Genomic DNA, 27,629 nt, shown 5'->3' with positions numbered 1-27,629 from the left:
GCTGGGCTCCGGGAGGCCGCGGGCTCCTCAGATTCAGGTCTCAGGGACCAGCTGTGATGTCCATTTCGGGGGAAAGAGGTTTGACACTGCGCTCCTCTCTGACCACGGAGAGACCTGCTTCTGAGACCTAACCCGTGGGCCGGCAGCGTGTCGGCCTTGCGGGACACCCACGCCACGGCCCCGGCTCCTGGAGGCTGAGAGTGCAAAGGAAACACAAGAACACAGCTTCAGCTCTGGGTCTCAGCACAGCTGGAAGCAAGCAGGCAATGCGAATCCAGAGAAATTTCAAAATCACTGGCGCTGGGCATCCAAGGACATTTCAGCGCTTAGACTTAATTGTGGGTGTGTCTGGAATTTCTGCAGCTTGCCCCACAAGGGAGTGTGAGAACTCTAATCAGCAGGAAGGACAAAGCCGCCCGGTTTTCCCAGCAGCTCCTGCTCCTTAGCTCCAGCCTTGGCTCAGCACTGGGTGGGGGGCTGGGGGCCCACAGTCCCAGCCAACAGGAGCAGCCCAGGCTCTACCTTCTGCCACCAGGACCGACTGGCTCATAAGCTTCTTTCCCGAGGCTCAGCAACCCTTCCCCAGCCGCAGAGAACTGGATGCCGTCTCAGCCCTGCCAGCTCGAGGTGCAGCTCAAGAGCCTCGGGGAGCTTCCCCCCCACCCAGCTGCGGGCAGAGAAGGATGCTCACAGCTGGACTGCACCCCAGGACTGTGGGCACCAAGCAGGAGGACCATGAATACAAGTGGGCAGCTCCCCACACCCGCCTGCCAGGAAACCCCCCTCCCCCGGGGCTGGAGGCCACAGCACAGTGAGGGCCCGGGCCAGCCGGCAGGGTCACGCGAGGACGGAGCCGCCTCTCCCCGGCAGGATCGCTCTGTCATGCCCGGGCTGTAGGCGGCTTGCCTGATCACGTCCACTTTGGGTCCCTCCCACTGGGGACGTTTAAACAGTCTGATACCGTTTTCCGAAAGGAACTCCCACCTCCTTCCTTTCTGAGGAGAAGAATCGAGGCCTCTGCTTCCAAAAGGGACCTACAGAGAAGCTGCCGGAGCAGCAGAGCCCGTGTCACTCTGCGGGCCCACTCGGCATTGTGGCTTTTCCGGGCCCGGACACAGCAGCTGTGCCTCAGCCCAGCCGGAGCAGGCGGGTTCCCGCCAGGAGGGATGCCAGCCCCTAAACCGATGGCTCCCATCCCCGTAGCCAGCACCAGGGGCCTCTGAGAGTGGCACATGTGGGTGCACGAGCCCCGCATGGCCAGTGCCCACCACTCAAAGGGAGCTGGGGCACAGTGGAGCACCTGGCTCAGGTCCCTGAAGCTCCGGCCTGTCACCCAGTCGGTGGACAGAGGAAGGGACGCAGCTGCCCGGGCTCGTCCTAGGCCCCGGTGAGCGCCAGGCCCTCCTTCCCGGAACAGCTGCCTGGGCTGTCTGAGAGGCTAGTTGCAAAATTGATCGAATCACCAAAATTTTAACTCCCCTCACTCCAGTGTGCAGAAGGCCTTTGGCAAGTTTGTCCTTAGCCAGGACAGTGCAAAGGCGTGGAGATAAACCGCGCGGTGACTTGAAATTCAAATGCCCTCATACACACGGCGCACGTACACGAGGGAAGGGGCGTGTGCCAATTGGAGCCTGCGTCACGGCAAGAGTGAAGCTGACCCAGTAGCACCAGTCCCCACTCTCCTTCCCTGGCTGGTTTTGTACTCCGTGCAAAAGTGCTTCACACACTGGTGAACTGGGGTTTTCCTTGGTGAATGGCGGCTCTGGGAACTCACCACATGGATCTGAACAGCATGCAAAATTATTTTGCTTTTAGCACAAGCAACATGAGCCGCCTGTGGCTCTCCTAGCCATCTCCACCTCTTCCTTTTCAGGCTCCCCGCCCCCACCCAACCCCTGGCACCAAGCAACATGCCCAGAAAACGGAGGACACAGCTGCCCTTTCTTTCCATTGAAACAATCAAGAATGATGGTGAATTTAATGTATCTGATTAGAAAAACTCCGATTTGGCTCCCTTGAATCAGCTGCCTTTGTCTTCAGCTCCTGATGGCCGGATTTTGGTGGAATGTCCACTAGCATCCACTGCCAGCTCGCTTAGGCTGGAAAAAATGCAGTTTCTGAAAGCGCTTTCTTGGCAAGCTCAGAAGCAGGGTGTTTGTGCACAGAGACGGCCAGACCCACTTTTTTGCTACCCAGAGTGAGTGTGCATCATTGATTCATTGGCACTTGCTGGCGACCCTCAGAGCTCTGGCCCCTGGTCCTCCTTCCCCCGACTTTATTGTTTCCGTTAGCTGGTATTCACCATTGAAATTCATCCTGAATCCTGCACAAGAACTGCCTGTACAAGAACAGAGAGATTCAGGACCTCCACTGGCACAGGAAATTCAGAAACGATCGTCACATTGACATGCAAAGAACAGATAAAAACCTAATAGAAAATGTGTCATAATCCCCATAAACGTGTCACGAGGGAAGTCTGAAAGACTGTCCAAGCAGGCCCTGCGTTGGAAAGTGCTTAAAGAGGCACTGCTCTCTCGGGCAGCTTATCTGCACATGAAGTTGTGGACGTTTTTATGAAGGGATGTCATTAAATATTCTAAATAAATATATGCCAAGGAATCAGTACAATGTGGAATCAAGGGTGAGAGTTTGAAGTACTATCAAAGAATTACTGAAACCCACCAATTCACAGGGGTACTTTGAGTACCTCTGCCAATGTCACAGATGGCTATTCAGATGGATGCGACAAAGAGACTGTGAAACTCGTTTTCTACACTCAGACCGAGGGAAAGCCCCACGTGCCCTGGGAAGTGCCCCAAATTGTTCCCCTCCAGCTGGGATCCCTGGAGGAGAACAAGCACAGGGACGGCCCCAAGCTGAGATGCAGCGGCGCCTGGGCTTAGGCACCAGTGTGCGCGAGGGTGGGTGACTCAGCCGGCCAGCCCTATGGAGGTGGCACTGAGAGCGTCTGCCACGTCCAAAAGGGCAACGCCGAGTCTTCCCCATCTTGGCAGGGGCCTCAGGTCAAGGCCTGGGGCTGGGGTGGAGGCCAGTGCTCCTCTCCCACCAGGGTGTCTGTCACAGTCAGGTCCATGTGTCAGCTTGGCCAGGTGGTGGTACCTGCTTGTCTGGTTGGGCAAGTGCTGGCCTGTCTGTTGTGATGAGGATGTTTCATAGAATTAAATCATGATCACGTCAGCTGCATCCACAGCTGATTCCATTTGTAATCAGCCAAAGGGGCATGTCTTCTGCAATGAGTGATGCTTAATCTGATCACAGGAAAGCCTTTTAAGGAGAATTCAGAAGAGACAGGTTCTCTCCCTGCTTCGACCAGTGAGCCTCTCTTATGGAGTTCATCCAGACCCTCCATCGGAATCATCGGCTTCACAGCCTGCCCTGCGGATTATGTGAGACACTTTTATAAATTTTACACTTGCGAGTGTTCCCTGTTGACTCTGTTTCTCTAGGGAACGCTGACTAATACAATGTCCTTGCCAGCCCGTCCCTCTGCAGAGCCTGCCTGTGCTCTGGTCATAGGGCAGGAGGAAGGAGCACAGCCCCGGAGAGGCCTCATTTCCCCGGAGTGAGCAGTGCCCTCCCCATGTCCAAGGAAAGCCTCAGAAGAAGGTTCCTGAACTGGCCGAGCAATGCATTCTCAGCCACTGGGGAAGTTGGTGTGGAAACCCAAGGGGCCGTGTGCTACCTCCTTTTAGGTGGAAACCCAAGCCTTAAAATCCCCACTGTACAAGAATTAATTGGTAAAGAACGTTGTATCCTATTACGGCATTGTGCTATAGTAGTGGCTCTTCCCGCCCCGTCTGGATTATTGTCTCCCACACCCAGTCAGGAACCCCTCGAGGCCTCGGTGTGTGCGCAGTGCTGCACGGCAACCTCCCACTAGGGAGAAAAGAGGGGCCATGCATTAAGCTCGATAAAACCTAGCCTCCGGGGCACACACAGATGCACAGGGACACACATGGACACTCAGGGACACACAGGAATATGCACAGGGACATGTACAAAGATGCACAGAGACACACACAGGGACGCACATGGACACACAAGGACACACAGGGATACACAGGGGAGCACATGAATGTGCAGGATGCACAGGGACATGCAGAGATGCACAGGGGCACACACAAGGATGCACATGGACGCATAGGGATGCACAGGGACACACAGAGACACACAGGGATGCACAGCAACACACACAGACACAGGGATGCACAATGATGCACACAGGGACATGCACAGGGGAGCACATGGACATACAGGGACGCTCACAGAGGCACACATGGATGCACAAGGACATGAACACATAGGGACACACAAGGACATGCACACAGACACACAAGGACACACACACGACACACAGGGACACACATAGGGACACACAGGAACATGCATAGGGGCACACACGGATGCACAGGGACATGCACACAGATGCACAAGGACACACAAGGACACGCATAAGGGCACACGGATGCACAGGGACATGCACACAGATGCACAAGGACACACAAGGACATGCATAAAGGCACACGGATGCACAGGGACATGCACACAGATGCCCAAGGACACACAGGGACATGCATAGGGGCACACACGGATGCACAGGGACATGTACACAGATGCACAAGGATGCACAGGGACACGCATAACGGCACACACAGATACACAGGGACATGTACACAGATGCACAAGGACACACAGGGACACGCATAAGGGCACACACAGATACACAGGGACATGCACACAGATGCACAAGGACACACAAGGACATGCATAAGGGCACACACGGATGCACAGGGACATGCATACGGATGGATGTACAGGGATGTGCACAGGATGCACAGGGGTGTCCAGTGACACACACAGACTCACAGGACATATAGGGACATGCACAGGGCCACACACGGATGCACAGGGACATGCACACAGTTGTACGAGGGTGTGCACAGGGGTGCACATGGACGTGTACAGAAACATGGAGCTCACAAGCATACAGGTGCAGTCAGACCCACACACCTCACACAGACTTGCACACACACACCTGGCACAACGCTTTCCGTTCCAGGCTCCCCTGGGCCTGCATTGCAGTGAGACTCAAATAACTGTAGCTGCCTCATCTGCTCACTGTTCCCCCTCACCACACAATGGGCTCCAGGAAAGGATAACAAAATCTTCTTTTAAAATTGTGCCATAAGGGAGCCCCTCCCTCCCTCCTTCCTGGGCCGGCTGGGCGTTTTGGATCGGCACCCCCCAAGCCGCGGCGGCTGGCGCCCCCCCCTTGTGCGGCTTCCTGGGCCAGCTGGGAGATTTGGATTGGAGGTCTCCCAAGCCGCGGAGGCCGGTGACCAGAGCCCCTTCCATACACGTGGCTTCCCGGGCCAGCTGGGAACTTTGGATCGGCACCCCCCCAAGCCGTGGTGGCTGGTGCCCCCCCCCCACGTGCAGCTTCCCGGGCCGGCTGGGAGCTGTGGATCGGCACTCCCACAAGCCGGGGCGGCTGGCGCCCCCCCCATGCGCGGTTTCCCGGGCCGGCTGGGAGCTTTGGATCGGCACTCCCACAAGCCGCGGCAGCCGGCGCCCCCCCCACGTGTGGCTTCCCGGGCCGGCTGGGAGATTTGGATCGGCACTCCCACAAGCCACGGTGGCTGGCGACCCTCCCCCACAGCGAGAGTCTTCCAAAGTTAAAGGAGCCACAGCATCTTTTACTGGTAGGATCCGCAGACAGACGAGCACCACCTACTGGGCAGGATAAGAAAAACAGAGCCCAGAGACTTCACAGGAAAGTCTTTCAACCTGCTGGGTCCCATACCCAGGGAAATCTGATTAAATGCCCAGACGTCAGCAAAAAATAACGAATCACACCAGGAAAATTGAAGATATGGCCCAGTCAAAGGAACAAACCAATAGCTCAAATGAGATACAGGAGCTGAGACAACTAATTCTGAATATACGAACAGAAATGGAAAACCTCTTCAAAAACCAAATCAATAAATTGAGGGGGGACATGAAGAAGGCATGGGCTGAACAAAAAGAAGAAATGGAAAGTCTGAAAAAACAAATCACAGAACTTATGGGATTGAGGACAAAGTAGAAAAGATGGAAAAAACAATGGAAACCTACAATGGTAGATTTAAAAAGACAAAGGCTAGAATTAGTGAACTGGAGGATGGAACATCTGAATTCCAAAAAGAAACAGAAACTATAGGGAAAAGAATGGAAAAATTTGAGCAGGGGATCAGGAAATTGAATGATAATATGAAGCGCACAAATATACGTGTTGTGAGTGTCCCAGAAGGAGAAGAGAAGGGAAAAGGAGGAGAAAAACTAATGGAAGAAATTATCACTGAAAATTTCCCAACGCTTATGAAAGACCTAAAATTACAGATCCAAGAAGTGCAGCGCACCCCAAAGAGAATAGAGCCAAATAGGCGTTCTCCAAGACACTTACTAGTTAGAATGTCAGAGGTCAAAGAGAAAGAGAGGATCTTGAAAGTAGCAAGAGAAAAACAATCCATCACATACAAAGGAAACCCAATAAGACTATGTGTAGATTTCTCAGCAGAAACCATGGAAGCTAGAAGACAGTGGGATGATATATTTAAATTACTAAAAGAGAAAAACTGCCAACCAAGACTTCTATATCCAGCAAAATTGTCCTTCAAAAATGAGGGAGAAATTAAAACATTTTCAGACAAAAAGTCACTGAGAGAATTTGTGACCAAGAGACCAGCTCTGCAAGAAATACTAAAGGGAGCACTAGAGTCAGATATGAAAAGACAGAAGAGAGAGGTATGGAGAAGAGTGTAGAAAGAAGTAAAATCAGATATGATATATATAATACAAAAGGCAAAATGGTAGAGGAAAATATTATCCAAACAGTAATAACACTAAATGTTAATGGACTGAATTCCCCAATCAAAAGACATAGACTGGCAGAATGGATTAAAAAACAGGATCCTTCTATATGCTGTCTACAGGAAACACATCTTAGACCCAAAGATAAACATAGGTTGAAAGTGAAAGGTTGGGAAAAGATATTCCATGCAAATAACAACCAGAAAAGAGCAGGAGTAGCTATACTAATATCCAACAAATTAGACTTCAAATGTAAAACAGTTAAAAGAGACAAAGAAGGATACTATCTACTAATAAAAGGAACACTCAAACAAGAAGACATAACAATCATAAATATTTATGCACCGAACCAGAATGCCCCAAAATACGTGAGGAATACACTGCAAACACTGAAAAGGGAAATAGACACAAATACCATAATAGTTGGAGACTTCAATTCCCCACTCTCATCAATGGACAGAACATCTAGACGGAGGATCAATAAAGAAATAGAGAATTTGAATATTACAATAAATGAGCTAGACTTAACAGACATTTATAGGACATTACACCCCACAACAGCAGGATAAAACTTTTTCTCAAGTGCTCATGGATCATTCTCAAAGATAGACCATATGCTGGGTCACAAAGCAAGTCTCAACAAATTTAAAAAGATTGAAATCATACACAACACTTTCTCGGATCATAAAGGAATGAAGTTGGAAATCAACAATAGGCGGAGTGCCAGAAAATTCACAAATACGTGGAGGCTCAACAACACACTCTTAAACGAGTGGGTCAAAGAAGAAATTGCTAGAGAAATTAGTAAATACCTCGAGGCAAATGAAAACGAAAACACAACATATCAAAACCTATAGGACACAGCAAAGGCAGTGCTAAGAGGGAAATTTATTGCCCTAAATGCCTATATCAGAAAAGAAGAAAAGGCGAAAATTCGGGAATTAATTAATTTGGAAGAACTGGAGAGAGAACAGGAAACTAACCCCAAACCAAGCAAAAGGAAAGAAATAACAAAGATCAGAGCAGAAATAAATGAAATTGAGAACATGAAAACAATAGAGAAAATCAATAAGACCAGAAGTTGGTTCTAAGAGAAAATCAATAAGATTGATGGGCCCTTAGGAAGAATGACAAAAAGAAGAAGAGAGAGGATGCAAATAAATAAGATCAGAAATGGAAGAGGAGACATAACCACTGACCTCACAGAAATAAAGGAGGTAATAACAGGATACTATGAACAACTTTACGCTAATAAATACAACAATTTAGATGAAATGGACGGGTTCCTGGAAAGGCATGAACAACCAACTTTGACTCAAGAAGAAATAGATGACCTCAACAAACCAATCACAAGTAAAGAAATTGAATCAGTCATTCTAAAGCTTCCCAAAAAGAAAAGTCCAGGACCAGACGGCTTCACATGTGAATTCTACCAAACATTCCAGAAAGAATTAGTACCAACTCTCCTGAAACTCTTCAAAAAAATCGAAGTGGAGGGAAAACTACCTAATTCATTCTATGAAGCCAACATCACCCTCATACCAAAACCAGGCAAAGATATTACAAAAAAAGAAAACTACAGACCAATCTCTCTAATGAATATAGATGCAAAAATCCTCAACAAAATCCTAGCAAATCGAATCCAACAAAACATTAAAAGAATTATACATCATGACCAAGTAGGATTCATCCCAGGTATGCAAGGATGGTTCAACATAAGAAAATCAATTAATGTAATACACCATATCAACAAATCAAAGCAGAAAAATCACATGATCATCTCAATTGATGCAGAGAAGGCATTTGACAAGATTCAACATCCTTTCCTGTTGAAAACACTTCAAAAGATAGGAATACAAGGGAACTTCCTTAAAATAATAGAGGGAATATATGAAAAACCCACAGCTAATATCATCCTCAATGGGGAAAAATTGAAAACTTTCCCCCTAAGATCAGGAACAAGACAAGGATGTCCACTATCACCACTATTATTCAACATCATGTTGGAGGTTCAAGCCAGAGCAATTAGACAAGAAAAAGAAATACAAGGCATCAAAATTGGAAAGGAAGAAGTAAAACTATCACTGTTTGCAGATGATATGATACTATATGTCGAAAACCCGGAAAAATCCACAACAAAACTACTAGAGCTAATAAATGAGTACAACAAAGTAGCAGGTTACAAGATCAACATTCAAAAATCTGTAGCATTTCTATACACTAGTAATGAACAAGCTGAGGGGGAAATCAAGAAATGAATTCCATTTACAATTGCAACTAAAAGAATAAAATACCTAGGAATAAATTTAACTAAAGAGACAAAAGACCTATACAAAGAAAACTACAAAAAACTGTTAAAAGAAATCACAGAAGACCTAAATAGATGGAAGGGCATACCGTGTTCATGGATTGGAAGACTAAATATAGTTAAGATGTCAATCCTACCTAAATTGATTTACAGATTCAATGCAATACCAATCAAAATCACAACAACTTATTTTTCAGAAATAGAAAAACCAATAAGCAAATTTACCTGGAAGGGCAGGGTGCCCTGAATTGCTAAAAGTATCTTGAGGAAAAAAAATGAAGCTGGAGGTCTCACGCTGCCGGACTTTAAGGCATATTATGAAGCCACAGTGGTCAAAACAGCATGGTATTGGCATAAAGATAGATGTATCTACCAATGGAATCAAATAGAGTGCTCAGATATAGACCCTCTCATCTATGGACAATTGATCTTTGATAAGGCAGTCAAGCCAACTCACCTGGGACAGAACAGTCTCTTCAATAAATGGTGCCTAGAGAACTGGATATCCATATGCAAAAGAATGAAAGAGGACCTGTATCTCACACCCTATACAAAAATTAACTCAAAATGGATCAAAGATCTAAACATTAGGTCTAAGACCATAAAACAGTTAGAGGAAAATGTAGGGAGATATCTTATGAAATTTACAATTGGAGGCGGTTTTATGGACCTTAAACCTAAAGCAAGAGCACTGAAGAAAGAAAGAAAGAAATGGGAACTCCTCAAAATTAAACACTTTTGTGCATCAAAGAACTTCATCAAGAAAGTAGAAAGACAGCCTACACAATGGGAGACAATATTTGGAAACGACATATCAGATAAAGGTCTAGTATCCAGAATTTATAAAGAAATTGTTCAACCCAACAACAAAAAGACAGCCAACCCAATTACAAAATGGGAAAAAGGCTTGAACAGACACCTCTCAGAAGACGAAATACCAATGGCCGAAAGACACATGAAGAGATGCTCAATGTCCCTGGCCATTAGAGAAATGCAAATCAAAACCACAATGAGATATCATCTCACACCCACCAGAATGGCCATTATCAACAAAACAAAAAATGACAAGTGCTGGAGAGGATGCGGAGAAAGAGGCACACTTATCCACTGTTGGTGGGAATGTCAAATGGTGCAACCACTGTGGAAGGCAGTTTGGCGGTTCCTCAAAAAACTGAATATAGAATTGCCATACGACCCAGCAATACCATTGCTAGATATCTACTCAAAGGACGTAAGGGCAAAGACACAAATGGACATTTGCACACCAATGTTTATAGCAGCATTATTTACAATTGCAAAGAGAGGGAAACAGCCAAAATGTCCATCAACAGACGAGTGGCTAAACAAACTGTGGTATATACATACAATGGAATATTATGCAGCTTTAAGACAGAATAAACTTATGAAGCATGTAATAACATGGATGGACCTAGAGAACATTATGCTGAGTGAGTCTAGCCAAAAACTAAAGGACAAATACTGTATGGTCCCAATGATGTGAACCGACATTCGAGAATAAACTTGGAATATGTCATTGGTAACAGAGACCATCAGGAGTTAGAAACAGGGTAACACAATGGGTAATTGGAGCTGAAGGGTTACAGACTGTGCAACAGAACTAGATACAAAAACTCAAAAATGGACAGCACAATACTATCTAATTGTAATGTAATTATGTTAAAACACTGAATGAAGCTGCATCTGAGCTATAGTTTTTGTTTGTGTTTTTTGTTGTTTTCCCTTTTTATATATTTTTTATTTTTTATTTTTATTATTATTTTTATTTTTTTCTCTATATTATCATTCTATATCTTTTTCTGTTGTTTTGCTAGTTCTTTTCCTAAATTGATGCAAATGTACTAAGAAATGATGATCATACATCTGTGATGATATTAAGAATTACTGATTGCATATGTAGAATGGAATGATTTCTAAATGTTGTGTTAGTTAGTTTTTTTTTTGATTAATAAAAAAAAAAAAGTGTGCCATAAGGTGGGCCACAGTGGCTCAGCAGGCAGAGTTCTCACCTGCTGAGATTCCCAGTGCCTGCCCATGCAAAAAAAAAATTGTGCCGTAGTCTGTTCGGAGGCTGAGAGTCAAGGGCCAAGGGTTTACCTTCCCTTACTGAACAGAGATACTTGTTGCTGTGCTTTTTCTCTGCTTGGTACCTGGAGTGTGTTCTGCTGAGCTTAGAGATTTAACAGAATTTACAACCTCAGAGAGAAGTTCTGAACAACCAAAGAATGAAAGTTGCATTTTTAAGTTATCAAGCATCTGAAGAATTCTACAGGAGGAAGCAGTGACAGGCTCCTTCCCACCTCCCTCCAGCTTCAGTTGCAGCAGGAGGGATTCAGGCTTGGCAGGAGAAGACATTTGCAGACCTGGGAGTGCACTGCTGTGGTGTTGGAGAGGGTGGGGCCCGGGGTCCTGAGGGGGTCCCTGGGTGGCCAGCGATGATAATGGTGACGTTTCCTTAGCTGCCCTCGGTTTCCTCCAACTGGCTCCCTCCGAACCGCCTGGCTGGAGGCGGCCTTTCCTGTCCCGTCCACCGCTCCCGGCCCCACAGCTTTGTCTTAACACTGTTACTACGGAAATGCCTCCCCAGGTCACCTCTTCCCTCCCCCTGGCTCAGGACCACACATTTCGGGCTGAACAATGGCCACCGGAGGTGTGTCTGGCTGAGGTTTGGTTTCTTTCCCTTTTCCTTTTCCTAAATGAGACTCACTCAACTCCCTGAGCATTTTCAACCCTCCTCCGTGAGGTGATGTCAGCAAACGGGAAGCTCCAGAGCCAAGGAGGAAGTAGTCCGGGTTTCCCTGCGCGGTGTCTGTCTGGGATGTGAAGGGAAGGGCCCGACCCAGGACACTCCCAGGGCCCAGAGGACTGAAACAGGCCCAGCAGAGAGACCAAAGGCTGCGGGCCCTAGGCCGGCCAAGAGACCAAAGGCTGCGGGCCCAAGCCTGGTGGAGAGACCAAAGGCTGCGGGCCCTGTGCCTGGTGGGGAGACCAAAGGCTGCAGGCCCTAGGCCAGCCAAGAGACCAAAGGCTGCGGGTCAAGCCTGGTGGAGAGACCAAAGGCTGCGGGCCCAGGCCTGGTGGAGAGAACAAAGGCTGCGGGCCCAGGCCTGGTGGAGAGAACAAAGGCTGCGGGCCCAGGCCTGATGGAGAGAACAAAGGCTGCGGGCCCAGGCCTGGTGGAGAGAACAAATGCTGCGGGCCCAGGCCTGGTGGAGAGACCAAAGGCTGCGGGTTCAGGCCTGGTGGGGACACCAAAGGCTGTGGACCCTAGGCCGGCCAAGAGACCGACTTCTCAGAAGCAGAGCAGTGTGATGATTGGCTTCCCGATTTTTGAGGTACTTTTGGAAAACCAGTTGTCCTCGCTGTGCCTCGAGTGGACCCAGGTGGAAACGGCGCCCGCCACCGCAGTGGCGGCCCTGCCCCAGCCCTCGCCATGCTTGCTCTCCTCAGGCCCTGTAGTCCTGGACATGTCTGCAGGCCCTGACCCAGCTCTCCACGGCGGACCCGGCCGGATCTGGAAACTCAGAGGCCACCCTGGACGCCTCCGACTGCAGACGGCCACCCTGAGATGCCCACCGGTTCCCTCCCCCCCGTGCTGGCACTAACACAAAAGAGTTACCGCAGGAACTTCAGACATTTAAGGTGATGTGTGTGCCTGTGTGGCCCTGATGTAACCCACAGGGCTGCGTGTAGTAAAAGCAGGAATGCGTTTGCTTAATAGTGCCATCAGCAGGAAGGGCCCCGGTGGAGACACCGACTCTACTGGGCAATCCCATGTGTCTTTGTTTTATTAGAAGCATCTTCATTAGAACAAACAATGCCAAAAACAACCAGAAAGCTTCTTGGGTTAAAGTCCAGTTTCATCAGGGACCAGAAACGCCCTTCCTCACCCAGGGGCTCCTCTCCTCTCCATCACGTCCCTTGTGCCTTCTTCCCACTCTGAGCTCCAGATTTATCAAACTTTTTAAAAAGAATTCCTGAACGTGCCACATTCTCTCTGTCTCTTCCTTAAACATAAATGCATATATGTAATTATCAGAGTTAGTCATGACTAGTGTTGTCAGATGCCATACAAACGGAATACCAGGCAGACGGGCATTCTTCTAATTTTGATATTTTCAGTGTAATGCACAGGGTGCATTGAAATTCACGCCCAAATTCGACTCCCCTGCGCCGATGTGACTCCAGCTGGCACCTGCAGCCCTTCCAGGACCGTCCCTGAAACAACTGGAGAACAGTTTCAGGGCACCACGGAGCCAAAGTGGATCAGAGGGAGTCGGCTTCTCGAGTGTGGACACGGTGCTTGCTCGGTGCACTCCTCCTTGCACACCTCCTGCTTCGCAGCAGTCGGCAAACACTGGCTGCTGAATTGAGGCATCGGAAGTTTTCTCCGGGCCACAAACACCTGAAAACCTTGTGACGGAATTCTGAGGTGGCGATTGGAGCAAAGGCTGCTTCTCCTTTAGCTAGAGCGGCCAGTGAGAAGACAACTTCATAGGATGATGGGTAGACAGGATTTGGCCCTGATGATTTGAGCAAATGCAGGTCAAACTGAGTTGCGAATGCCCCTGTATCACCAGGTGCCTGTGATGAGAAAGCCTGGCCCAGCCACTGCCCAGGGCAGGAAGCGGCACAGAGAGCCATGTGGGGTCAGCGGCCAGCAGAGGCCACCTCCGCCATGCTTGGTGCCGCAACAGTGCCGATGCCAGTTTCCAGCCCCTTTTGTACCAGCTGGCCTGCTGGGCTAAGGAGAGAGGCATCTGGGGTGCTTCCAGCTGCTTGCGCCCCCAGCGTGGGACTCTGCATGGGCTGAGCCCCATGGAGGCACCACGAGGCTGTGGAGTGGTTGCTCGGCCATCAGCTGGAATGGACGTGAGAAGGCGCCAGTGGGATGGCTCCACTCCCGGGAAAAAGGTGCCCTGTGGTAAACAGAGTGGCCTGGCACTGCAGCCAGCCTCGGCCGGCCAGGGGGGAACAGCAAGGCCCAGGCAAAACTCTGAATCCCATCACCCCAACTCACAGTTTGAGTGATTCCAAGGCTCTTGCTGGTCTTATGGGTTTTTTTTACATGGGCAGGCACCGGGTATTGAACCCGGGTCCTCTGGCATGGCAGGCAAGCGTCCTTGCCTGCTGAGCCACCGTGGCCCGCCCAGTCTTATGGTTTTAATCTGTCAATTCTTGAAGGAGTGGTTGACTTTTTCACGGCTGTCATCACTCTAATTTCTAATCCCTCTGTATTCCGTAACAACAAATGACTTTAAATTTGGCAGCTTCACACAATACAAATTTATTCTCCTAAGTTCTGTAAGTCAGAGGTCCAGGATGGGTCTCACCAGGTGAACTTCTGGGGATCGGCAGGCTGCGTCTCCTTCCGCGGGCTCTCGGAGAGAATCTTCCTGTTCATTTGGGTTTGGGGCAGAGTTTAGCTCTATGAGCCTATAGGACCAAGGTCCCCAGTTTTTTCCCAGCGGTAAACTAGGAACCGTGCTCTGGTTCTGAAAGCCACCCCACTCCCAGGCTCAGGGCCCCCTTTCTCCACCTTCCAGCACGGCAGTGGGGGGCAGGCCCTCGTCTCGCCTGTGGCCTCCTCTGTCACTTACAGGGACTCACATGGTGACAGTGGGCCCAGCTGGACACGCAGAGTGACCTCCCAGCTCAGCGTCTGCACCTTTGCCACATCTGCAAGGGCACTTGCCAGGTAAGATAACAATGGTCACTGGGTTCCAGGCACTCGGATGGGACATCTTGGGGGAGCACCGCTCTGCCCCCCACATGCCCCTTAGCCCCAGCACCTTCCATGCTTCCAAAACCATCTCCATCGATGTCCTCAGCCCTGAGACACCAAACCCATCCTCACTCATGGGTGATGCTCTGCAGTGTCTCTCGTTGACAGAGGCAGCCCAATGCCTGAACCAGGGGTTTCTACTTCGTGTGGCATTGCTACCTGCTCTTCTGGTCTCAAGCCCTGCACCTTCACCTGCTCCGTGACCTCTTCTGCCTTCACCTGCACCTCTCAGGGCCGCATCCAGCTCTCCTGGAGCTTGGACCCCAAGCCAGCCCCTCTTCTTCCTTCTGCACCCCGTCCTGCAGGTGGCAGTGCCAGGCCTTAAAGCTGTGCCCAGTTCTCTTCTCCTCACTCTGCCTCCACCCCCTCACCATCCTCAGTCTCATCAACCCTTTTGCCCATCTGTTTTGCTACCTAAATTTCTCTTGAATTCCCCTGTTCTCTCTATTCCTTCAACCACAGGAAATGTCTGGACCCTCCAGCACCATCCCAGGCCCTGGTAGCAGCTCTGGCCAGCACATCTTTGCTGCCCGCACCTAACGGGCACTGCAGGGGCTCCCCACTAGGCTTCCATCTGCCCTTCTCCAGCCTGCTGTCAGAGTGGCCCCCAAACCTCCACACCAACACCAGGCCCAGCCTAGACCTGCTGTACCCGAATCTGCAATTCAGCCCCATTCCTGTGCAGATTCCACATGCAGGAAAACCCGACACCCAGCACTCATGGCAGCAGTCCCCACAACAGGGATTTGAGCGGGGACCTCCTGAGTATGGCAACATCTTACTAAAAAGCCTTTTTGTTCTTATTTGTGATCTCCTCTGTGCTGGTTTGAAGGGTGTATGTTCCCTAGAAAAGCCATGTTTTAATCAAAATCCCATTTCATAAAGATAGAATAATCCCTATTCAATACTGTATGTTTGAAAGTGAAATCAGATCATCTCCCTGGAGATGTGATTTAATCAAGAGTGGTTGTTAAGCTGGATTGGGGGAAATGTGTCTCCACCCATTTGAGTGGGTCTTGATTAGTTTCTGGAGTCCTATAAAAGAGGAAACATTTTGGAGAATGAAAGAGATTCGGAGAGAGCAGAGCAGAATGACATACCCACGAGAAGCAGAGTTCACTAGCCAGCAACCTTTGGAGATGAAGAAGGAAAATGCCTCCCAGGAAAGCTTCATGAAATAGGAAGGCAGGAGAGAAAGCAAGCAGATGATGCCGTGTTCACCATGTGCCCTTCCACTTGAGAGAGAAACCCTGAACTTCATCAGCCTTCTTGAACCAAGGTATCTTTCCCTGGATGCCTTAGATTGGACATTTCTATAGATTTGTTTTAATTGGGACATTTTCTCAGCCATAGAACTGTAAACTAGCAACTTTTTAAATTCCCCTTTTAAAAGCCATTCTGTTTCTGGTACATTGCATTCCAGCAGCTAGCACACTAAAACATACTCCATTCTGGATTTTTGTGCATATTTTATGAATCATTGGCCATATTAACAAATGGCCCTTGCACTGTTTCCCCTGCCTGGAGTCATTTTCCTTCTCTCCGTTGACTGCAGCTAACCTCAGGATCCTTCAGGATCCTTTGGCATCACCACCTCCAGGAAGCCCTCCTCGCCCCTTCAGGCAGCTCATCCCAGGCCTCCAGACCCTTATGGACTTCCTTATTTCATCATTCTTGTTTGTGTGTCCACCTCACCATTAGACCATAGGCTCTTCCAGGGACAGGACTGAGTAGCCGTTACCTTTGCATCCCCACTGCTCAGTAGGTGGTATTTTGCCAGCTGGACAGTTGAATCTCTAACTTGAGGGAACTCTGTTATATTTTAAATAATTGCATTTTTCATATCTCCATTCAGAACAAAAATGAGTGGCAGGCAGGGCTTGTCCTCGCTCTCCTGCCACCAGTCTGGGGCTTTGTAGGTTGTGTCCTGTCCTCCGTGGGCTCCTTGTCCCTTTGGCATAGATATGCCCTTCACGGGAAATGGGGAAGTTGATGCCCAGAATTGAATTTCTGGGTCTTTGACCTGGCACAGACCTTGAGCGTGGCAAGTGCTCGGTGACAGTGGTGCAGGCAGACACAAGGGGCGACGCCTTCGTTTTGGAGTGAGAGTTCTGTGCTCCTGCCTGCCGTGGGCTGACACCACTGTCCTGACCTTAAAGGGAGCCAGGCCCAGTGACGGGGCCATCCGGCCTCCAGAAACAAAATGGCAGCTCGTAAATTTCCCAGGGAGGCATATTTTTCTAAATCACCAACAGCGAAGCTCAGTCTGCCCAAGAGGTCAGAGAGAAACCCCTGGGCCTCCGCTTCCCACACAAACCTGGGAACTAGCCCCTGCCTTGACCCCATTGCAGGGCCTGGGGTCATCTATGAAGGAGAACTGGAGAAATTGTGGCATGCTTGAAAACTCTATGCAAATGTGGAGCATTTGCACTTACAGCATTAATAATGTTTTACCGTAACTCAGAGCTCACTTTTTCAGGTAAGTGGTTGAAAACCTGCTACTCTCCCTTAAACTTTTTCCCTGTCTTTGCATTGCTCTTCTCACTGTCTTCCTTGACTTGAGGAGAAATCAGCATCCCCTAAAACAGTGGCCTACTGCGGGTCTAGCGCCTGCTTTTGGAGCACGGCTGGCCTCTCGGCCAACGGGCTTGCGCAGGACGTGAAGTGCTGGTGAACTTCTCCCTCCTTGCAGCTTCATGCGCAGGGCACAGCACAGAACCCAGTGTCAGAAGAGAGAGGTGCCCTCTCCCCTGTGGGGGCCTCACCTCCGACTTTTCTCGTGCTCTTTGCCTGGCCACAATCCCTGCTTTGTCTCAAGCTGAATGGAAACACCTTCATACAATGAGGAGAGGCCAGGCCGAGGCTAGAAAACATACAAGAAAGAGCAGGAAAGAAGGAGATTTCCAGTACTGCTTCTCACCGAAATCTCCTCCCTTCCGCAAACTTCATTGGCCACCTACTGCTACACCGAGCTGGTGCTACACACTGAAATAACCAAACACAACGTGCAAGATATGTTATACTGAAATAGCTAAACAACTTTTAAAAAAAACAAATTGATGCAATAGGAAAATGATGTGTACCAGAGGTGACATGCACCAAGGGCCGAGACCAGAGAGAGGAATGAGTCTGGGCTCAGGGAGTCAAGGCCAACCTCACAGAGTCTGTGGGCTTTGACCAGAGCCCCTAGTGCGGCTGAGCCCCGGGTGGGCAGGGATGGGGAAAAACTGAGGGGAGCAGGGGTAGGCAGGGGGACAGCATGCCTCGGACAGGGTGAGCTGCCAGCACTGGGCCTGGGGTGCCGAGACAGGCAAACAAGCTTGGCTGGGGAAGGGAAATGAGAGACAGTTACTATACTTCCTTCTCCCCTTCCTTTTATTTATTGAGGTGAGCTGACATAGACCTCACATACTGTACGAATTCTCCATATATATAATTTGTATACTAGATGGCAGGGGTCACATTTCATTGTTTTTCTGCATGAGTATCCCATTATTGCAGCACCATTTGTTGAATTTTTGTTTGTTTTTTTCTTTCTTTTGTTTACTTAGTTTGTTTCGTTTTGTTTTTGTTGAAATCACATGGGCCGGGAATCAAACTCAGGTATCCCACATGGCAGGCGAGAATCCTGCCACTGAGCTACCTTGCACCTCCAATATATTTATTTTTCACATACAGCCCATGCCCCAGCACCTGGCGGGGATCCTGGCACAGGGCAGATGCCCACCAGACACTGGATAGGTGGGTGAGTGGCTCAGCATCCACACGGTACTTATTTTTTAAACCGTCCCCTCTTTCTATGGGGCTTTCTATTTTGACTTTTGTCTGACTTTGAAATGCCCCTTGATGTCGCCTGTTTCCCAGCCCTTCCCTTGGAACGAGAATGACTAAAAGTCACAGAAATGGAGATTTTGCTTTTGTACAGAAAAAGAGCCTGCAGTTAAGCTGTCCTGTGTGTTCTTCTCATCTCCAAGCGCAGAGGTGATTCCCGCTGGGAGGTTCTTTATAGGAATATGCTCCAAAGTAGTTAAGTGACCCCAAGAAGTCTATTTCCCCTTCCTAAGCCTCAGCTTCCTCACGCAAAAACTTAGAAGACTGAACGAGATCACCGCACAGTCTCCACGGTCGAGAAATCCACCTTTGTGGGTGTGTCCATAGCTGAAAGCCGAGTAAATGCAAACATTGGTATCATTTCGCAGCTACAACTTTTAAACACAAAACTCACATGAAATTTAACAGGAAACTGATCATGGAAATAATGACACACTGGAAATAAATTCTAAAGCAATTTTAACAATAAAACTAACACAGCGACGGTATTAGAAGAAATGGACCTGAACACGGAAGCTTTCTTAGGAGTACTGGCTGAATCTTTGAATGACTCATTCGAGTAAGAATCAACTTTATTTTAAGAACTGCTCCTCATCAAGATAATACCTCCACATTACAGAGAGGAAAATTCTCTTTAGCAGGGCATGTTTCCAGGGTAGGATCTAAAGCTTCTCCCAAGTAAGTGACATGATCTTAATTTCTCAGGCCGGCTAAAGAAGCCGTGAGTCTCTGACCATCTGGTGTCCGGAGGGCACATGGGTTTGTGTCTCCTTAGCTTCCCTTAGGTGGGAAGACCCGGAAAGCAAAGTCTCTCTGTTTGTGGTGATACTTTGTCCCTGTCCATCTGTCTGTCTGTAGCAATACTTTGTCCCTGTCAGCATGCGTCTTTAATTTCACCAGCTCAACCTGAGCAGCTGCTTCACTCCTTTCTGCCGTCTACTCTGCCTCTCCCACTTCTAGCCTGCTTCTATGGGGTTGCCATGAAGCCTGAGCCATTTCCAGTTTTTCACTTTTGTGACCTGACTGGGGATGGGAATTCTCCCCGTGAGCACACACGGTCAGTCGGCATAACCTTCCTTGCACACAGCCCTTGAAAGCACATTTTCCTGCCTTCAGCCTCCTGTTGCCCACAGTTGCCTCCGGAGAGCCACGGACCCCCTGCTTCTCTGTTCAGGCAGCTTCCTCATGAACAGCTGCCACATGTAAACAGAAGAGAATCTCAGCACCGCTAGTGCTCCCTAGGCTGTGTTCCCCAGGGTGTGCTCCCAGGGCAGGGTGTTTGGCACCCAGCCCCACCAGGCCCTGGTGCTTTTGCTTCTAGGCCTTCACCTATTCCCTGAGATGCCGCATGACCTTGCTTGGCCCCACACCCTGGAGGAAGCAGGCAGGTGATGTACTGAGGAGCTCGCGGCTGGCTCCTCTTGAGAGCCGCTCTGCAGCCAGGAGAGAATGGCTGTCTTTCAGCCCTGCAATATCACAAAATGATTTGAAAACATGATGGTCCCTTGTCCCTGATATTTTTGACTCACGTTCACACGGAAACACAGATCGCTGATTGCAGACCTGGTCCCGTGACTCAGGGTTGGTCACATGGCAAGGCTGAGTGACTCCAGCACAAGGTGTGTGAAACACACCACAGCGTGGACCATTGCCCCAGCTCCTGCTGCTCCCTCAAGGCCCAGGCTTGGCGCTCAGGCTGACGGCCGCCAGCGTGCACTGAGTGCCACCCACACTGCAGGGTGACACTGCCGTCCTGCCTGGCTCCGCAGCCCCGCACCCCCCCCCTCAGCTCCCATACTCCCTGTACCCCCTGCACCCCCATCCCAGCTCCCATACCCCCTGCACCTCCTGCACCCCATCCCAGCTCCCATACCCCCTGCATCCCCTGTACCCAGCAACCTCCACCCCCGCACTCCCTGCACCCCCCCCACCTGGCCACCCATACCCAACCCCTATGCCCCCCCACCTCCTCCACCCGGCCCCCCACCTCCTGCACCCTCACACCCAGCTGCCCCAGCTTGCCACAGGCCCCTGCACAGGGGGCCGCCGGGTGTGGCCCTGCAATGCCAACCAGGCAGTGGTACCACCTCCTGCTCCTCCCGCCTGACGTGGCCAACTCATGGCCTCCCTCCCCAGGTGCAGGCAAGAAAGCTCTCTCTGTCGGGTCACAGGAAGAGTTGGCTCACCTCTGACTTCCTGTTTTGATGAACTTAGTAAAAGAAAGTGTTGTTTTTTTAAAAGAAAATTGGCCTAAAATAGCAACTTTTTAAAAAGCAGATGGAAACCGCACCTCAACAAGGACACCTGCAGTCTGCCCTCGAGCCAGGACTCCAGGGCCGACCACCAGCACACGGCCACCAGCACCGGCCACCAGTACACAGCCACCAGCATCGGCCACCAGCACCGGCCACCAACACCGGCCACCAGCACACGGCCACCAGCACCGGCCACCAGCACCGGCCACCAGCACACGGCCACCAGCACACGGCCACCAGCACCGGCCACCAGCACACAGCCACCAGCACCGGCCACCAGCACCGGCCACCAACACCGGCCACCGGCACACGGCCACCGGCACCGGCCACCGGCACACGGCCACCGGCACCGGCCACCAGTACACGGCCACCAGCACCGGCCACCAGTACACGGCCACCAGCACCGGCCACCAGCACCGGCCACCAGCACACGGCCATCAGCACCGACCACCAGTACACAGCCACCAGCACCGGCCACCAGCACCGGCCACAACACCGGCCACCGGCACATGGCCACCAGCACCGGCCACCAGCACACGGCCACCAGCACCGGCCACCAGTACACGGCCACCAGCACTGGCCACCAGCACCGGCCACCAACACCGGCCACCAGCACACAGCCATCAGCACCGGCCACCAGCACCGGCCACCAACACCGGCCACCAGCACACAGCCACCAGCACTGGCCACCAACACCAGCCACCAGCACCGGCCACCAGTACACGGCCACCAGCATACGGCCATCAGCACCGGCCACTAGCACCAGCCACCAGCACACGGCCATCAGCACCGGCCACTAGCACCGGCCACCAGCACCGGCCACCAGTACACAGCCACCAGCACACGGCCATCAGCACCAGCCACCAGCACACGGCCATCAGCACCGGCCACCAGCACCGGCCACCAACACCAGCCACCAGTACACAGCCACCAGCACCGGCCACCAGCACCGGCCACCAACACCGGCCACCAGCACACAGCCATCAGCACCGGCCACCAGCACCGGCCACCAGCACACGGCCATCAGCACCAGCCACCAGCACACGGCCATCAGCACCGGCCACCAGCACCGGCCACCAACACTGGCCACCAGTACACAGCCACCAGCACCGGCCACCAGCACCGGCCACCAACACTGGCCACCAGCACACAGCCATCAGCACCGGCCACCAGCACCGGCCACCAACACCGGCCACCAGTACACAGCCACCAGCACACGGCCATCGCACCGGCCACCAGCACCGGTCACCAGCACACGGCCATCAGCACCGGCCACTAGCACCGGCCACCAGCACACGGCCATCAGCACCGGCCACTAGCACCGGCCACCAGCACACGGCCATCAGCACCAGCCACTAGCACCGGCCACCAGCACACGGCCATCAGCAGCGGCTACCAGCACACGGCCATCAACACACAGCCACCAACACTGGCCACCAGCACACAGCCGTCACATGGTTAGGCTGAAATAGCTTCCCCCTCACAGGAAACATGCAAGCTGAGGCAATGGGGTCCAGGGCAGACACCCCAACTTCATAAACATCAGCGATATTCGTGGCAACTGGGGAGTTGGCAGGGCCACACCCAGCCACCAGGAAGGCTGAGGGGATCTGCAGCTCACCTGTCACCTGTCCATGCAGGCAGGTACCAGACCTGCAAAAACTTACAGCAGCTCTCCTTGCAGAGTGCGGGCCACCTCAGAGGCATGTGAGTGTGCAGTTAGAAACCCACACGCAGTCACTGACCAGGGAATGAAAGGCCACCTTGTCCAAGAAGACCTGGCAACCCCATAGCGTGCGTGGCCTCGGGATGCTACCCTGCCCACCCAGACCCCCAGCTGCCCCATAGGGTGCTGTGACTCACTTGCTGAAAACCTGGGTCAGTTCCGAGACTCCTCGGACTTGTCAAGGCTTCATCTTCATTGCCTCAGTCTCCACCTGTTGTAGGTGGCTTGCTTCTCTCTGCATAAAGAACTGACAGTGTGGTTTCCCTAAGCTGGCATCAGGCTCTTAGTTTATTTTTATCTAAGGCATCTTGAGACATGCACAGGTTGCTAGAAAGGGTGGCAAAGGATCTACAGCACATGCCGACTGTGGAAAAGCCTTGGGGGAAACTGGCACGCTCCGCCTGCCCAGCTCTGATATGTGTCCAGTAAACCACGTGGACAGCAGTCTCCTTGGCTCTGGGAGCTGCCCCATGGACCCTGGACAAATGCTAAGACAAGATTTTGACCAGAAACTTGACTCAGGGCACAAATAGCCCATTGCCTGGAGCTCCAAAGAGCCCATCTGAGGACAGAGGCAGCCCCCAGCCATACACACCAGCACGGTCTCTGCTCCGAGCCACCCTCGTTGGGGTCCCAGGCTGCACCCACCCTACAGAAGAAGGTTTGCTGTAGCCGGAAGGTCCATTCTCTCCCCTCTCCCAGTGCAAGCCTAGTAGAAGGGGCCATGAGCAAGAGGCTCACCTACAAGGGCCCAGCTGGGTCCGGAGCCTGCAGTGAGGTATTAGGAGCGGTGTTTTTAATTTACAGGTGCAAAAGGCAGGTGGGGAGCAGTTCGAGCCACAGACGGGTGTGAAGAGGGGTGGCCTACATGTCTCCAGCTGGGGGTGCCCAGAAATACATGCTCTCATTGCAGCACATCCATTTCTGCACAGCTGTCAACTTTTTCAAAGTGCTTGCACACACTTTATCTTGTCTTATCTTCACAACTGCCCTGGGAAGGACAGTGGGGTTAGTATCATCCCCAATTCACAGATAAGAAGTTTGGTGCCTCACCCGAGTGGGGCCTGGGCTAGCCTTTGTCTCCCTATGCACTGAGAGAAGGAGGCCACTGGCAGGGGCCGCCCCCAGGAGGATGGAGGGGGAGAAGAGGGAAGAAGGGAAGGAGGGAAGGAAGGTGAAGGGGAAGGGAAAAGGGAAGGAAGGGAGGGAAAGAGAAAGGAAAGAAGGGGGAGAGAGGGATTCACTCCCCCATCTGTGCCTCCTTTGCCCACACCTGTCACCTGACCCTGCGGCTTCTCGCTCAGGCTACCCGTTCGTCTGGGGCCTCTAGCCCACATTAAGAGACCCTCAGACTCCTCTCAGTTTCACCTTTCTGCCCCTCCATGGTTAACCTCTTCAGCTACCTTTTGCCATAATCCTCTAACTTTTGACCTCCTCATCTTTTTATCTGACCCACTCTGAACAAGCCCACCCTGATGCTTCTCTGTTCTCCTCTCCAGGTGGTACAGTGCTGGGAGGAAAGGTCACATGCATGTGAAGCCAGGGTCCTTCCAAATTCAGACCCCACCCAGCTGCCCCCTGCCTGCCCAGGTGATCCCATCCAGACCAGGCTTCAAGTGCCTGTGGCCACCCAACCCATCCTCAGCCTGAGCGTCCCCTGAGCCATGGACCCCCAGACTTGCTGCGGTTCGAACGAATATGACCGGAACAGACTTTGAATCTTCACTGTGCTGGTTTGAAACCCGAGGAAAGCCACATCCTCTTTCCTAATCCAATCTTGTGGGGCCGGACCTATTGTTTAAGGTGGAAACTTTGATTGGATTGTTTCCATAGAGATGTAACACACCCAACTGTGGGTACAGCTTTTTGATTATACAGAGACGTGACTCCACCACACAAGGTGGGTTTTGATTAGTTTACTGGAGTCCTTTAAAAGGAGAAACATTCTGGGAAATCCTCAGATGCAGATGCTTGAAAAACATTGCTTCAGAGGTGCCGGAGACACAGATGTTTGGAGATGCCTGGATGCCAACAGAGAGAGCAGATGCCCAGACATGGGCAGAACTGAGTGGTCATCGCCATGTCCCTTCCCATGAGATGCTAAGCAAGCCAGAGCCCAGAATTGTGTCCTGGAGGAGCTGAGTGAAGGCCCACAGACGCTTAGAGAGGAAACCACTGGCATCAGAAGCTGGAAGCATCAGAACTGGGAGCAAGGACCAGCAGATGCCAGCTATGTGCCTTCCCATGTGACAGATATTGGCCTTTCTTGAGTCAAGGTCTCTTTTTCTGGTTGCCTTAGTTTGGACATTTTTATGGTCTTACAGTTGTAAACTTGTAACTTAATAAATTTCCTTTTTAGGAAGCCATTCCATTTCTGGTATATGGCATTCTGGTAGCATTTAGCAAACTGAAATATCCCCTCAATCTGGTCTCCCCAGCACCCCACAGATTAACTGGCTATCATCCACACACGACAAAGCTGGGGCCCATCCCTTCTTCTATTCCTCAGCTCCCACATCCGACCCACAGCCTTTCCCGTGGGGGCTGCTCCACACTGACCCTCAGCCCACCAGCTGCTCTCAGCCTGCACCAGCGCTTCCCTAGTCCAGGCCGCCACGCCTCTCTCGAGTACCTCCATAAAGCCCCCTTAGCAGCCCCTGGGCCATAGCCTCCCTCCTCCTGCCTCCTCCCCACACGCCTCAGCATCAGCTTTTGAAGTCAGGCGAGTTGACAAGCTGCTCCTCCAGCAACAGTCGTGGCTTCAAACTACTTCGAAGGAATCCAATGTCCTGCCAGTCTTGAGATGAATGTACCCAGACCCCAGCCAGCACTACAGAGGCCCTGGCTGCCCTCTCCCCACCCAGCACACACTCCCAGTGACACGGGACCCCCACAATTCCAGATGTAGCTGTCTCCCCATGGACTGCATCTGTGCTTGCCTTGCTGGAACTCTCTCCCCGGGCCCCTGGCAAAGCTGGCCCCTCAACCTCCAGCTTCTGCCTAAATGCCCCTCTCAAAAGCCACCCCTGCCATCTTCCTGTGTTCTGGATCCTTGTCACTTATAGTCTCTGTGCCATAATACCGTAAGATTTTATCAATTCCCATGAGAGACATTACCAGCTCAACCCCCTAACCGTCCAGGGTGAGAAGCGGCTGGGGGTGGGAGGGCAAGCCCTCCGTCTCCAACATGGAACCTACAAAGTCCCCTTGGCCAGCCCCTGGGAAGCCGCATGGCAGCATGTGGCTGGCACTAGATCCCATGACCATAGCTCATTAATGATGCCAGCTGGGTCTGAAGAAAAGGAAAATGGTTTGGAGTGCCGCTGCCCAGCCTCCATGGGCTGCGTCCCCCTGACCCGTGGTCAGCAAAAGAGGCCTTCTCGCACCCACCTCAGCTTTGCAGCTGCCTCTTCCCACCTCTGCAAAGTTCCTTTTTTCTCCATTCTTTCCTTTTTCTCTATGTTTTCAACTTCTTCCTCTCTGAGTGAGCTCTTCACTCAAACCCATCTTTCCCTGTTTGTGGCCCCAGCCAAGTGCATGTTTTTGGGCAGCAGGCTGTGGCTGGGCCAGAAGAGGCCAGGACAAATGTCCACTGACCCGGTGGGTGTGGGCCACGGTGGGGCTGAGTTCGGGCCAAGAAATCCGGGAGCAGGAATCTGACCTGTGAAACCATGCCAAGACCATCCTGTCTGAAGGGAGGGCTCTATTCCCCTCCATGATGGAACAGCAGGCCAGTGGCCACGCTGCTTCCTACAGCCCTCTCCGTCCCCCACCCACGCCCCGCTCCTCTTATCTGAGAATCTTTATCTTGCAGTACTTTACACGCACTCATTAATTTTCACAGAATTCTTGCTAAGAAGATTCTGTTATTTCCATTAAGCCACAGACTAAACCAAGAAGCCAGATGAAGTGATTGACCCATCAGGAAAAGGGGGACTCACCTAGGTTCAAACACGGCAGTTCTGATGTCCAGGTCTCACAGCCAGCCAGCACACTGATTCCTTCTGGCTGCGGACAGTAGGCCTGTACCCTGGAATCCGGAAAAGCTCAGTTCAAATCTCAGCTCTGCAATTTCCTTGGTAGGCTGTTTAGCCATGTCAGGTGTCTACAAACTGGAGATACGAACAACTGCTTCATAAAGTTGCCGTGACCGTTAAACGCGATCATGTACCTAAGAGCTTCACACAGGCTCAGGAACAAGTTCAGAGCTGTTACTATCATTCCTCTACACCCCTGGAAGGGAGCACCCCTTACCAGGCCCCTCCCATTGTCTTCTTCTCATCACATCGCAGAACGAGAGCGCCACACCTGAGCATTCCCGGAGAACCGCTACACCAACAATCGTCTGAGCATTCATCCACCCGCCCACCCGTCCATCCATCCACTCATCCACCTGTCCATCCACCTACTCACCCACCCATCCGTCCATCCATACATTCGTCTGTCCATCCACCCAGCCACCCATCCACCTGTCCATCCACCTACTCATCCACCCATCCGTCCATCCATACATCCATCTGTCCATCCACCTGCCCACCCATCCATCCATCCACCCATCCACCTGTCCATCCACCTACTCATCCACCCATCCGTCCATCCATACATCCATCTGTCCATCCACCCGCCCACCCGTCCATCCATCCACCCATCCACCTGTCCATCCACCTACTCATCCACCCATCCGTCCATCCATACATCCGTCTGTCCATCCACCCGCCCACCCATCCATCCATCCACCCAGCCACCCATCCATCCATCCACCTACTCATCCACCCATCCGTCCATCCATACATCCGTCTGTCCATCCACCTACCCACCATCCATACGTCTGTCCTT

The 27,629-nt window shown here is 51.3% G+C and overlaps 1 long non-coding RNA gene across 1 annotated transcript in view; it reads right to left on the bottom strand.

Annotated features, from left to right (window-relative positions):
- Nucleotides 1-26,512, bottom strand: part of LOC143681218 (uncharacterized) — a 36,051-nt gene extending 9,539 nt beyond the window's left edge. The window contains exons 1-2 of the long non-coding RNA XR_013174474.1: nucleotides 26,184-26,512; nucleotides 22,931-23,028 (exon numbers count right to left, since the gene is read on the bottom strand). This is a non-coding gene — a long non-coding RNA (uncharacterized LOC143681218). The remainder of the gene's footprint in view (nucleotides 1-22,930; nucleotides 23,029-26,183) is intronic.
- Nucleotides 26,513-27,629: the final 1,117 nt, after the last annotated feature.

The sequence above is a fragment of the Tamandua tetradactyla genome, chromosome 4 (assembly GCF_023851605.1).
Source record: "Tamandua tetradactyla isolate mTamTet1 chromosome 4, mTamTet1.pri, whole genome shotgun sequence".
Taxonomy (NCBI): Eukaryota; Metazoa; Chordata; class Mammalia; order Pilosa; family Myrmecophagidae; genus Tamandua; species Tamandua tetradactyla.
The sequence above is the reverse complement of the archived record's forward strand: the minus strand, read 5'-3'. Positions and strand labels throughout refer to the sequence as shown.